This window comes from Onychomys torridus, chromosome 9 (genome assembly GCF_903995425.1).
Source record: "Onychomys torridus chromosome 9, mOncTor1.1, whole genome shotgun sequence".
Lineage (NCBI taxonomy): Eukaryota > Metazoa > Chordata > Mammalia > Rodentia > Cricetidae > Onychomys > Onychomys torridus.
In genome coordinates, this window is record NC_050451.1 from 20,246,740 (window position 1) to 20,258,134 (window position 11,395).

Genomic DNA, 11,395 nt, shown 5'->3' on the forward strand with positions numbered 1-11,395 from the left:
TATTGAATTCCAATCTTGCATTGGGTTCCACATAAGTCATAACATTGTCATCCATCAAAGTAACTTTGATTTCTATTTATTTTTATAACAGTGTGTTCTCTTATAAGAAATCTCATTATTTAAACATTAAATTTTATGAAGGAAAAAATTTGGGTCCTGACAAATAATTCTGAGCACAAACCTGTTCCTGATATATTGAGAGTTCAACCTGATACATTTACATTTTCATGTAGGTCCTTAGCCATTTGACTGAGGAGTGGGACATGGCAGAGACTTGGAACTCAAACAATTAGTATTTCAAAATGAAAATAAAGGATCTGAAGTCCTAGAATGAGTTTATGGTGGTTTATAACTTGGCGTATAAAAGCCATTTTTTCACTGAAGGATTTCAGATACACATACTAGGACATCTAGGGAAGGCAAATGTAACTTGAATTCAATGTAGGAAATCATTTAATGGGATGCTGACTGCCAGGAGAGCAGAGGCACACCACCATCCCTGAGCTTTCTTTCTGTGGTGCTGTTCCAGCTCTTGCTGAGGAGACATAGCACCCACTTTTAGCACTCTGCACTAACATTTCAGGACATCATCAGCTCAGTCTTACTCATGGAAGAAAAAGTCTCAGGCTGTCCACACTCCTTTTCTCACAGTGCTTTTTGAAAATAGAATGAGATGTATTAGGGCACTGGTGTTCAGACAGGAAAAGTCTTTATGTTTGAGCTGGATGGCTTTGCTAATGGTGTCCTTACAGAAAGGTTCCAGTAATAAGATCTTAGGGATAGGAAGATGGTGGGGTGATCGGCTTGTTTCCTTTTGTACAGTGATGAAGGTGTCTAAGCAGGGCCTAGCTCTGCCCCCCCCCCCCACGTGACATTAGGATCAACACTCTCTGGAGACAGGAATGAGGGCAAGTGCTGACAGAGGGGACACAGAGAACTGGTGGCCTATCTACCTGCAGCCTTGAGTTAGTCTCACTGCCTTAGGTCCCCCTAGAACGGAAGACCCATGCACCCTTTCTCGGTTCCTCCTTCCTTCTTCCCTTTTTCTCTTAACAAACTCAGGAAGGAAATCCAATGATCCTCAGAATCCAGCATGAGCTCTCAGCTTTTGGTCCTTACAGTAGATGGTACTATGATTAGCAAAAGATAAAAAGCACAACTTATTCCTCAAGATAGGACAACTGACTCTCGCAGGACACAGGAAGCTGTGTGTTACTTTGTGTCTGTGTGCATGTATTCATAAAAAGCATTTTTTTATTTTTTTCCTTTTTAAATTTATTATATTTGTGTTTTAGTTTTACACATCAGCCATGGGTTCTCCTGTCCTCCCCCCTCCTGCCCTCATCCCCACCTTCCTCCCAACCCCTCCCCTCCATTCCCATCTCCTCCAGGGCCAAGACTCCCCTGGGGATTCATTTAAACCTGGTGGATTCAGTACAGGCAGGTCCAGTCCCCTCCTTCCAGGCTGAGCAAAATGTCCCTGTGTAAGCCCAAGGTTCCAAACAGCCAGTTCATGCACTAAGGACAGGTCCAGGTCCCACAGCCTGGGTGCCTCCCAAACAGTTCAAGCTATTCAATTGTCTCACTTATCCAGAGGGCTTGCTCAAGCTGGTGGCTCCACAGCCCCTGGCTCATAATTCATGTGCTTCCATTCATTTGGCTAATTTGTCCCTGTGCTCTTCCAATCTTGGTCTTTCACTATGAGAAGAGTCAGATGCATGTTTATTGGTAGCAGGTCTTTTAAAAATAGTTTTTCAGATTCATTTTAAGTTTTTACTAATCTTTAAGATATAAACAGATAGTTCATGCCCTAATATTCACAATGACTAGAGTCATTTCTAGATTGCAATAGTGATGTTGTCATCTAGAATGACCTCTTTTGCAACAAAAAGTTAGTGTCTGTAGTCATCCACTCCTGTTATTCTACAGGCCCTAAGTGGGCCATATCTCTGTGTAGAAGACATAAGAAGGGCTTACTCTTAGGGAGAGGCTATTCTATAGTTTCATGGCCTTCAGAATTTCTCTGTGTGTAACTCACCTTTCTTCATAATGGGGAGCCTGAGAACATGCTTCAGATGCAGTAGGACATGGGTTGCACTGAGGCAGAAAAAGTTCCAGCCTAAATTCATTCTCAGCTTCCAGTTTGACCTAGTTTAGGAAAATGAATCCACTAAAGACAATGAAATACATCTTTACCATGCCTTTCATTTTCTGTGCTCTCTGGGTTTTGTGTCTACTATCTCTCTATGTTCTGTAGTAATTAGTTCTTTTACGAAGGCAGTTTTTATGTTATCTCATATTCTGTCTCCTGAAAACATCCTCGCTATTTCTAATACCAGAAGCCATCTCTGTCCTGTACTACATGCTGATCAGCTGACCTCAAGATAGAGTGATCACCTTGGGCTCTTTTCTGGACCCATGTCTTTATATGGAGAAGAGGGAGGCAAAGGAATGAGAGAGATGGAATCGTGAAAGAAGTGTACAGCCATTCTTACCTGTGAGGATGGTCATGGCCACCAGACAACTGTGGATGGCACCATGACTCTCCCTGAACTGTCAGGGTAGGGCACAGATGGCCTCATGATTTTTCCCTTGAACTGCAGAGTGAGACTCAGGCCCTGTGGGCAGTTGCTTGATCCTGTAGAGTGAGACATTGGCTTGATCAGTCTTAACTTTGACCTCATGATAGTATGATGGTTTTAACCTCCAAAACTGTCAGGTGACACTGTGTCGTTTTACAGCACCGAGTATGTGAGAGTTTGTTTCAAAGGCAATAGGCACTTCATACAGCTGTGAAGTCCCCCTCAAGACAATTCCCAGCAGTCTTGTTTGCCAGTTGCCATGGCCACAGGACATGCTAGTTTCATCTCCACAACCACATTTCTTTGGAATTATCCTCTTTCCTTCTTGTTTTATACCTTGGTACTTAAGTGGTCCAATGAGAAAGACAAGATGGAGAAATATCTGCAAGCACAAATCCCCATCACAGAGCAAGGAAAATACTTATAACCCACACGTGTGTGTGTGTGTGTGTGTGTGTGTGTGTGTGTGTGTGTGTGCATGTGTGTGTTTGTATGTGTGCTTCAACTTGAATCGGGTAAGAAGAATTTGTAAAACTGGCACCAAACAATTTCTTTTAAACGTTTATGATTTTAAGGCAAATGAGGCAACAGAAAATGCACTCTGCTGCCAGCCAACCAAAACAGAAGGGGCAACACGGCTGGAGAAAGCCTGCTATTGTAGGAAGAACTCAGACAAGGACCTGAGGCTGAAAAAAGGCTTGTGGAGGCAGTATTGAAATGAGACTGCCTGACTCTGGCTACCAACTTTGAATTTACTAATGGAGTACACAATGGAAGTATGAGATCCTCTTATTTGATAAATATTCCACCCTGAAGAGCTCTCTCTCTCTCTCTCTCTGTGTGTGTGTGTGTGTGTGTGTGTGTGGTGTATGTGTATGTGTGTGTGGTTTTGCGTGTGTGTGTGTGTGTGTGTGTGTGTGTGTGTGTGTGTGTATGCAGCACATGTGCACATATGAAGGCCAGAGGTTGGGTTGATCATGTGTCTTCCTCAACTGATCTATACATTACTTTTTTAAGACAGGTCTCTCATTGAACATAGAGCCTGCTGCTTTAGTTGGCCTGGCCTGGCAAGCTCCTGAGATCTGCCTGTCTCCACCCTTGCCAGCCTGCCCTCCATTGCTGGAATTATAAAGCCATGCCACCATACCTAGGCTTCCCCTGTAGGCGCTTGAGATCTTAACACAGGTCTTCATGTTTGCCGAGTAAGCTCTTTAAACATGGAGTCGTTTCCTCAACTCTGAGCCTTGCATTTAAATGAATTTTTAGAACATGCCAGATGCTAGCAATAAAGTTTGCCCCAGGGGATTGTAGGAAGATAGCACTTCATACTTGCATAAGTTTCCTGGTGACATTTGTAACAATGTTATCACAGATTTAGGAAATGCTAAAGAGAATACAGTATTTTTTTTAAGCACTGTATTTCTTGGTGACTTTGACCATGAGTTTGGAGACTGTTGCATTTGATTTATTCAGATTTTTTATACAGATGATAATTACTTCCCATGTTTGTAAGTCTAATATATTAGATTTTTCTTGATTTCTTTAAGTACCTTGATTTTGCTTGCTGTTGTTTTCATATCAGGTATTTGGTGGAACAGAATATATTAATCTCTAAGGGTGATTTTGAAATGTTTAAGGGAACCCATTCAACCAAGTGTCTAGGTGGTTTAATGGTTCCTAAACATGATACCTTAAGCTCTTAGTATCTAAAACTTATAAATACATTGGTCACTAATGAAAAGGGAAATAAATGTTATTCTTATATTAGTCTATTAATTCAAAAGATTGATGATGTTTAAGCTAACATGTTAAGAAAGTAAAAAGAAATTAAGTTTTGAAATTTATTATAGTTCTGGGTTAATATATATAGAAAATAAGCTATTGCTGAATAGTTATTTTTTCTTTTAGTTGCTGTACACAATGAAAACCTTTGTCATTTTAACATAGAGAGTGAAGGAAGAACATATTTTGGCATGCTTTGAACACTCCGTCTTCACAAGACTCATGTGTTGAGTGTATTTGGCCCATGGTAGATGCTGATGCACAGGCTCAGAGCAGTGCTAGAGTTCAGGTGTGGTCAGTACTGCTGTTAGCGGAGGCCATTATTGTGTGTTTATGCATCTGTCTGTTTTAATATATGCCCATATTCTTGGTCATTGTTCTTTTCTATCAATTTACTCAGGAGAGAAAAAGGAAAGAAATATAAAAACTAGTAGAAATTTAAGACACCGGCTGCTTTTCAGTAGACACATGTTTGAGTATACACTCACAGCTCTGGACAAACCTAGAAAGGTTCCTATTTTGACCATCTCTTCAGAGAGAATTCTGAAAACAAATTCTATCTAAACATGCAATCCAGCTTTGCTTCCCACCTGCTGGGGTCATGGACATGTGCCACCATACCTGGCTTCTTTGTTTTATTGTTTGAGATTTCATATATGCATACATAATATCTTTTAATCCTATGCACTTCTATATTTCCTCCCTTCCAATTTGTTCCCAATCCCTCAACACCTTTCCCGCCCAACTTTATGCATGCTTAAACCCACTGACTCCATTTTGGTGCTTCCTATGTGTATATGGGACCATCTACTAGAGTGTGTATTTCAGAGCCTATGTTCCTGAAGAAAACTGACCCTTCCTCCCCTAGACCATCACATCACCAGTAGCTGCTCTGGGAAGAGTGAGACTTCTTGAGCCTGTCTCTGATCAGATGATGAGTTTGTATGTAAAATGGCATGCTTCACAAATATTTTGCTGTAAGCATCTATTCCCTCTGTCTCCTACAATCTTTCTGCCCTCTCTTCTGCAATAGTCTCTGAGACTTGAGGTTACGGGGTATGACATAAATGTCCTACTTAGAAATGAGCACTCCATTGTCTTTGGTTCTCTGCACACTGGTCAGTTGTAGGTCTCTGTACTAACTGCCATCTCTTGAAAGAAAAAAGAAACTTCTCTGATGAAGTTTGAAAGATGTAGTAATCTATTCATATAAAGATAAGAACTCAGACGGCAGTTAATTATTATGTCCATTTAGCAGAATAATAATACTAGATTTTCCCTTAGGGTCCATGATGACCTAGCCCAGATTTTAGGCCCAGTTAATGGTACTAAACATGAATTTTATCTTGTCGAGTGGAATTTAAATCCAATTAGAAAGTGGTAGTTTTCTCCTGCAACATATGCCCATATGTTGCCAGGCCAGTTATTGTAGCTTGCAGAGTTCACAGATAGGTAATATTGATTATTTTTCTCCTATAGTAGCATACATTGACCTTTCAGCACAATGCAAGCTAGCCATTAGGGATAAAGCTCCCAGCTGGGTACCAGCTGGATTTCTCCATGTCCTGTGACTGAAGTGTGTGGTATCTTTAGTACTCATGTCTTACTGCCAAGTTATGAATGACCTCTCATTTTAAAGTAATTCCATTAACATGTGCATGCATATATTTTAGGAAGCTTTGACAATAGTAAGTTTCCATGTGGCATTTTCAAAGGCCTTTGGTGTTAGTTATCTCTCCCCAAACTCTCTCCTTTATTTTGCCCTCCCATACCCACTCCATTTAACTCTTTCAATCATTACTGCTATTTCTCCTTCATCCCATCTGGGTCCTACTGTCCCTCCCTTGAAATGCTCCTCCCATGACCCCTTACTAGTTTCTGTGGGTATTTCAATTAAACGCATACTGAAGATTCAAAGCTGAAATCTACATCTGTTAGAAGATATGTGGTGTTGGTCTTTCTGTGTCTGGTTACCTCATTCAGAATGATTATTTTCATCTCCATTGATTTATGAGTAAATTTTCAAAATTCCCTATTTCTTATAGCTGAATAATATTCCATTGTGTGTTTGTACAATATTTTCATTATTGATCCATTAAGGGACATTTGAGTTATTTCCATTTCCTACCTGTATACTGAACAACAACAAACATGGATAAGCACATGATCTTGTAGTAGGATATAGATAGAGCCTTTGGAGAATATGCCTAGGAATGGTGTAGCTGGATCATATTGTAGATCTGTATATGGAGATCTTAGGTGAGTCTCTATGTGGGTTTCTGTGGTGGCTGAACCTTTTTGCAGTCCCACCAACAGTGACTAAGCATCCCCTTTTCTTTATTTCTGTGCCAGAATTTGTCATTTTAAAATCTTTTAGAATATTTGTTTTGTATGTGTGTGTGCTTGAGTGTATGTATGTGCATCATGTGTGTGCATGATTCTTTGATAGGGATCAGAGGAGGGCATCTGATACCCTGGAACTAGAGTTACAGGTAGTTGTGAGCTTTCATAGAGTTCTATGGGAACCAGATCTGGACTTTCTCTAAGAGCAGTGAGTATTGTCAGCTGCTGAGCCATTCCCCACCCATCTGTTTGTGCTGTTGGTTTGTTTGTTTGTTAGCCATTCAGACTCAGGTAAGACAAAATCTTAAAGTCATTTTCACTTGTACTTTCATGACAATTAAAAATGCTGAATATGTTTCTTGGCCATTTATATTTGTTCTTTATAGAACTCCTTAGCTCCATATCCCAATTTTTACTGGGATTGCTTGTTGTTGTTATTGTTGTTGTTTTTGAGTTTTCTTTACATTCAGATCACCAACCCTCTGTCAGATGTACAGCTGGTTGTTGTGGAATAGAATATTTGTTTGACTATGTAAATAAGTGTTACATTTGTTTATGCTGCATCTGTTTAACTACATTAATATGTTTTACCTTGCCTGCCTAAGGCACCTGGTTTATCTAATAAAAAGCTGAATGGTCAACAGCCAGGAAGAAGCAGAATAGACAGGGCTGGCAAGCAGAAAGAAAAGGGGAGCCAGCCAGCAGGGTTGGGGGAACAGCCTGCCAGAACCAGGCAGCCAGACACAAGGAAACAGGAAGGCAGTGTGGCCAGTACATAGATTAGGTAAATGAACCTCAGAGCAGCACATAGATTAATGGAAATAGGTTGATTTAAGTTAAAAAAGGAAAAAAAAAAAACCTAGCTAGAAACAAGCCTAAGCTAAGGCTGAGAATTTATAACAGTAAGTCTCCATATCATTGTTTGGGGGCTGGCAGTCTGAGAAAGCCTGCTACAGCTGGTAACAATTTTTCCCATTCTGTGGGCTGCCTTTTCACTCAAGTCATAGTGTCATTTGTTACGTTGTTTCGGGAGGCTTCATTATTATCATTAATTCTCGGCCTTGATGTTCTCATTAGCTGTTGGAGTCCTGTTCCTAAATTCCTTTCCTATACTTGTAAGTTGAAGTGTGTTCCATACATTGTCCTCTATCATATTCAAAGTGCCATGTCTTATGTTGAGTTCCTGATCCACTTTGAGTTGAGTTTTCCACAGGTGAGAGAAGAGGAACTAGTTTCATTTCTACAAGCAGCTATCCAATTTATCTAGGAAAACTTGTTGAAGGTGCTGTCTTTTATCTAATGTACATATTTGACTTCTCTAAAAAGAAGAGGTGGCTGTAGGAGCCCAGGATTATATGTTTGTCTTCAGTTCCTCTCTAGTGATCAGTATGTATGTGTTTTTGCCAGTTCCATGTTGTTTTAATTGCTATAGCTCTGCAGAATAACTTGATATCTGGGATGGTGATAGCCCCAGTGGTGTTTTCACTGTTCAGGATTTTCTCACTGTCTTGGGTCTTGTGTTTCCAAATGAAATTTGTAATTACTTTTCCAAAGTCTGTGATGATTTGCATTGTAGTTTTGATGGGCATTTATATTGACTATTGCTTTTGATAAAATGGCCATTTTTCATAATATTAATCCTACCAATCCATAAGCATGGGAGGCCTTTTAATCTTCAAGTGTTTTCTTCAATTTCTTTCTTCAGTGTCTTAAAGTTTGCATCTTATTTGAGGATATGGTAAATGGGATTGTTTTCCTGATTTCATTTCTGATATGTTTACAGTTAATATATAGGAAGACTACTATTTGGGTTAATTATATAACCTTCTATTTTGCTGACTGTGTTTATTGGCTGCAGAAGCTTTCTGGTGCAGTCTTTATCATATTTTATGTATAGAATCATGCCATTTGCAAATAAGGATACTCGTACTTATTCATTTCCTATTTGTATCCTCTTGATCTCCTTCAGTTATCTTATTGTTCTAGCTAAAACTTCAAGCTCTATACTGAACAGGAGTGTGGAGAGAGGACATCTTTGTTTTGGTTCTTATGTTAGTGGAAATACTTTGGAGTTTTTTTTTTCTTTTACCATGTTGTTGGTGTGGTATACATTACCTTTATTATGTTGAGATATGTCCCCTGTATGCCTTGTTGCTCCAGAAATTTTGTTATTAAGGATTGCTGGACTTTGTCAAATCTTTTCTTCTGTATCTAGTGGGATAATCATATATTTTATTGCTTTGGGTCTATTTATATGGTTGATTACATTGGTTTGATTTACATATGTTGAATCTTACTTGAATCTCTGGATAAAATTTACTTGATCATAGCTGGTGATGACCTTTTTAATGCTTTTAAATTTGATTTGTAAATATTTTTTTGAGAAGTCTTGCATCTATATGTTCATCCTGGAGATTGATCCATAATTCCTTGCTTGTTGTTATTGTTTGGTTTTTATTTGGTTTCAATATCTGGCTTTCATAAAAAGAATTTGGAAATGTTTCTTCCTTTTCTATTTTATAGAAATATTAAGTGCTGGTGTTAATTCCTTGAAGGTCTGGTAGAATTCTGCAATGAATCCATCTGGTGTCTGGTCTTTTAGTAGTTGGGAGATGTTTAAATTGCTGTTTCTAGCTCATTGGTGGTTATGTGTCTGTTTAAATTATTTACTTCACTTTAACTTTGGTCAGTCATTTGCATCTAGGAAACAGCAGCTCAGAGAGAAGGTCTGACTTGCTTAAGACTCCTCAACAGCTTTCCCAGAAGTGAGTTTTCTGCCTTGGGCTTGAACTGGATGTAAGCAGCAATAACCTCTCCCAGCCATGCATATGGCTTTTGACTAGAATGAAGCTGACTTCTCTCCCATTTGTGATGTGACAGGATTTGTATCACAGTGCTCCCTTCCCACCTGATTTCCACATGGGAAGGTCAGGTGGTTCTGGCTACCTGAATTCCAAATCAGTATTGACTCTAATATAAGAATTATGTTAGGACATTAATATCAGATCAGTTTTCATTCCACATATTGTTTCTGTCCTCAACCATGTAGTCTGTGTCCTGTTGAAGTGACCTTTGGGTTTTGTGAAATAAGCCACTTCTGGTAGCTATCACACACTTTGCTGCCTCTCTCCCAGCATATAATCAGGCCCAGGGAGCAAATGCTGAGGCATAGACCTGCTGGCTGTGGTGTTCATTAGTCCCTAAGCTGTTGAAAACTGAACATCCCTCTATGCTTATTCTAGCTCTGTCTTTGTATTAACCTCTTTGGATCTGCCAGTGGCAATGTCAGAGGAGTAGCAGGTGGCAATTGAAGTTCAAGGTGTCAGCCCACCAGGAGGCAACTCCCTGATGGATGAATCTCAGATAGGCAAGACCCCGAGACCCCAGACCCCAGAGTGTCTTTTGTTTCTGCTGTACCTTTATGTGTTTGCTGCTTCTATTTTTCTCTGGTATCTGGCTTGTTGTGAATGGGTGTGGGGAGATCCCCAGTGCCTATAGTAAATTGTGCTTATTTCATGGAAATATCCTATTCTACTGGGCATTCTTAACTGTGGATTATTATGAAGATGATTTCTTCCTACGATGTACTGTCTAATTGATAATATTAATGTTAGTTTAAATAAAGTTTTGATGATTTAAAGTATAAACAAGGAAGTGTCACACAACTAGAACACATGAGTTTCTATTGAGGAGCCATATAGACTGTGGCTTTGGTTAATGATTAAGAAAACCAGTTGAGTCCTGGTAAACCAACTAGGTTAAATTCTTTTAACCTTAATGTCAGAAGATGTACTCACAGGTTTCAGAGTGCATAAAAGCTGAAGCAAAGCTTTGAAAAAAAAGTTAGAATGAGATGTTTTTGTCAAATAGCTTGGAGGGGAAAAACCCAAGAAAATAATCTAAAGTTTTAGAAAGGCACATAGTTGAATGAGGAACTTGTTAAGATTAGGGAACAAGAACAAAGCAACCCAATTATCATTAGCTGACTGTGTTTCTTGCTAAGATTGGTTGAACACCAATTAATTCCTTATACCCATTTCTGCCCTCAGTCTCCTGATATAAGAAATTATTGATGAGTAGGCAAACACCATAAAGATTTAAAGTAGAGCTGATTGATTGTTTTCATGTATAAAAGTTTAGGTTTGTGATTCCTTTAACATTCCTTGTAAGATTACCTATTAAGATAAGTAATAAAATAATTGGCTCTTTCTTTGTAACTGCAAAACACAACTTACCAGTAAAAGACCTGTCTGAGAAGAATATCTTGCCTACACAGTTAATGTATAATAAGTTGCTTGAGTATGATTGTATGTGGGTTCTTGGGATAATTTGTTTTTGCTTATAGTATGTAAAATGTTTAATCATGTAAGGGATATGGAAAACATGCTGTTTTTTAATTTGTATTCATTGTAATCATTCATTTGAAAAACAGAATGTAATCACAATGTGATTTTTATATTGTGTGAAAGATTTCACTGGGGTATATAACTATAAGGGAAAAAATAATGATAGAGTTCAAATTGGCTAGAAGAAAAACATCAAGAATGAGAGAGTTAAAATGAGTTAGAAGGAAAACATCAGGAATGAGAGAGTCAGAAGAAAATCATCAGGAATGAGAGGGAGAGAACTAGAAGGGAAACATCAACAATAAAGATAGAGTTAGAAAGAAAACATCAAGAATGAGAGAA

General features: G+C 38.8%; 1 pseudogene; it reads right to left on the reverse strand.

Annotated features, from left to right (window-relative positions):
- LOC118591200 overlaps positions 1-2,511 on the reverse strand; it is a 185,900-nt pseudogene extending 183,389 nt beyond the window's left edge.
- Positions 2,512-11,395: the final 8,884 nt, after the last annotated feature.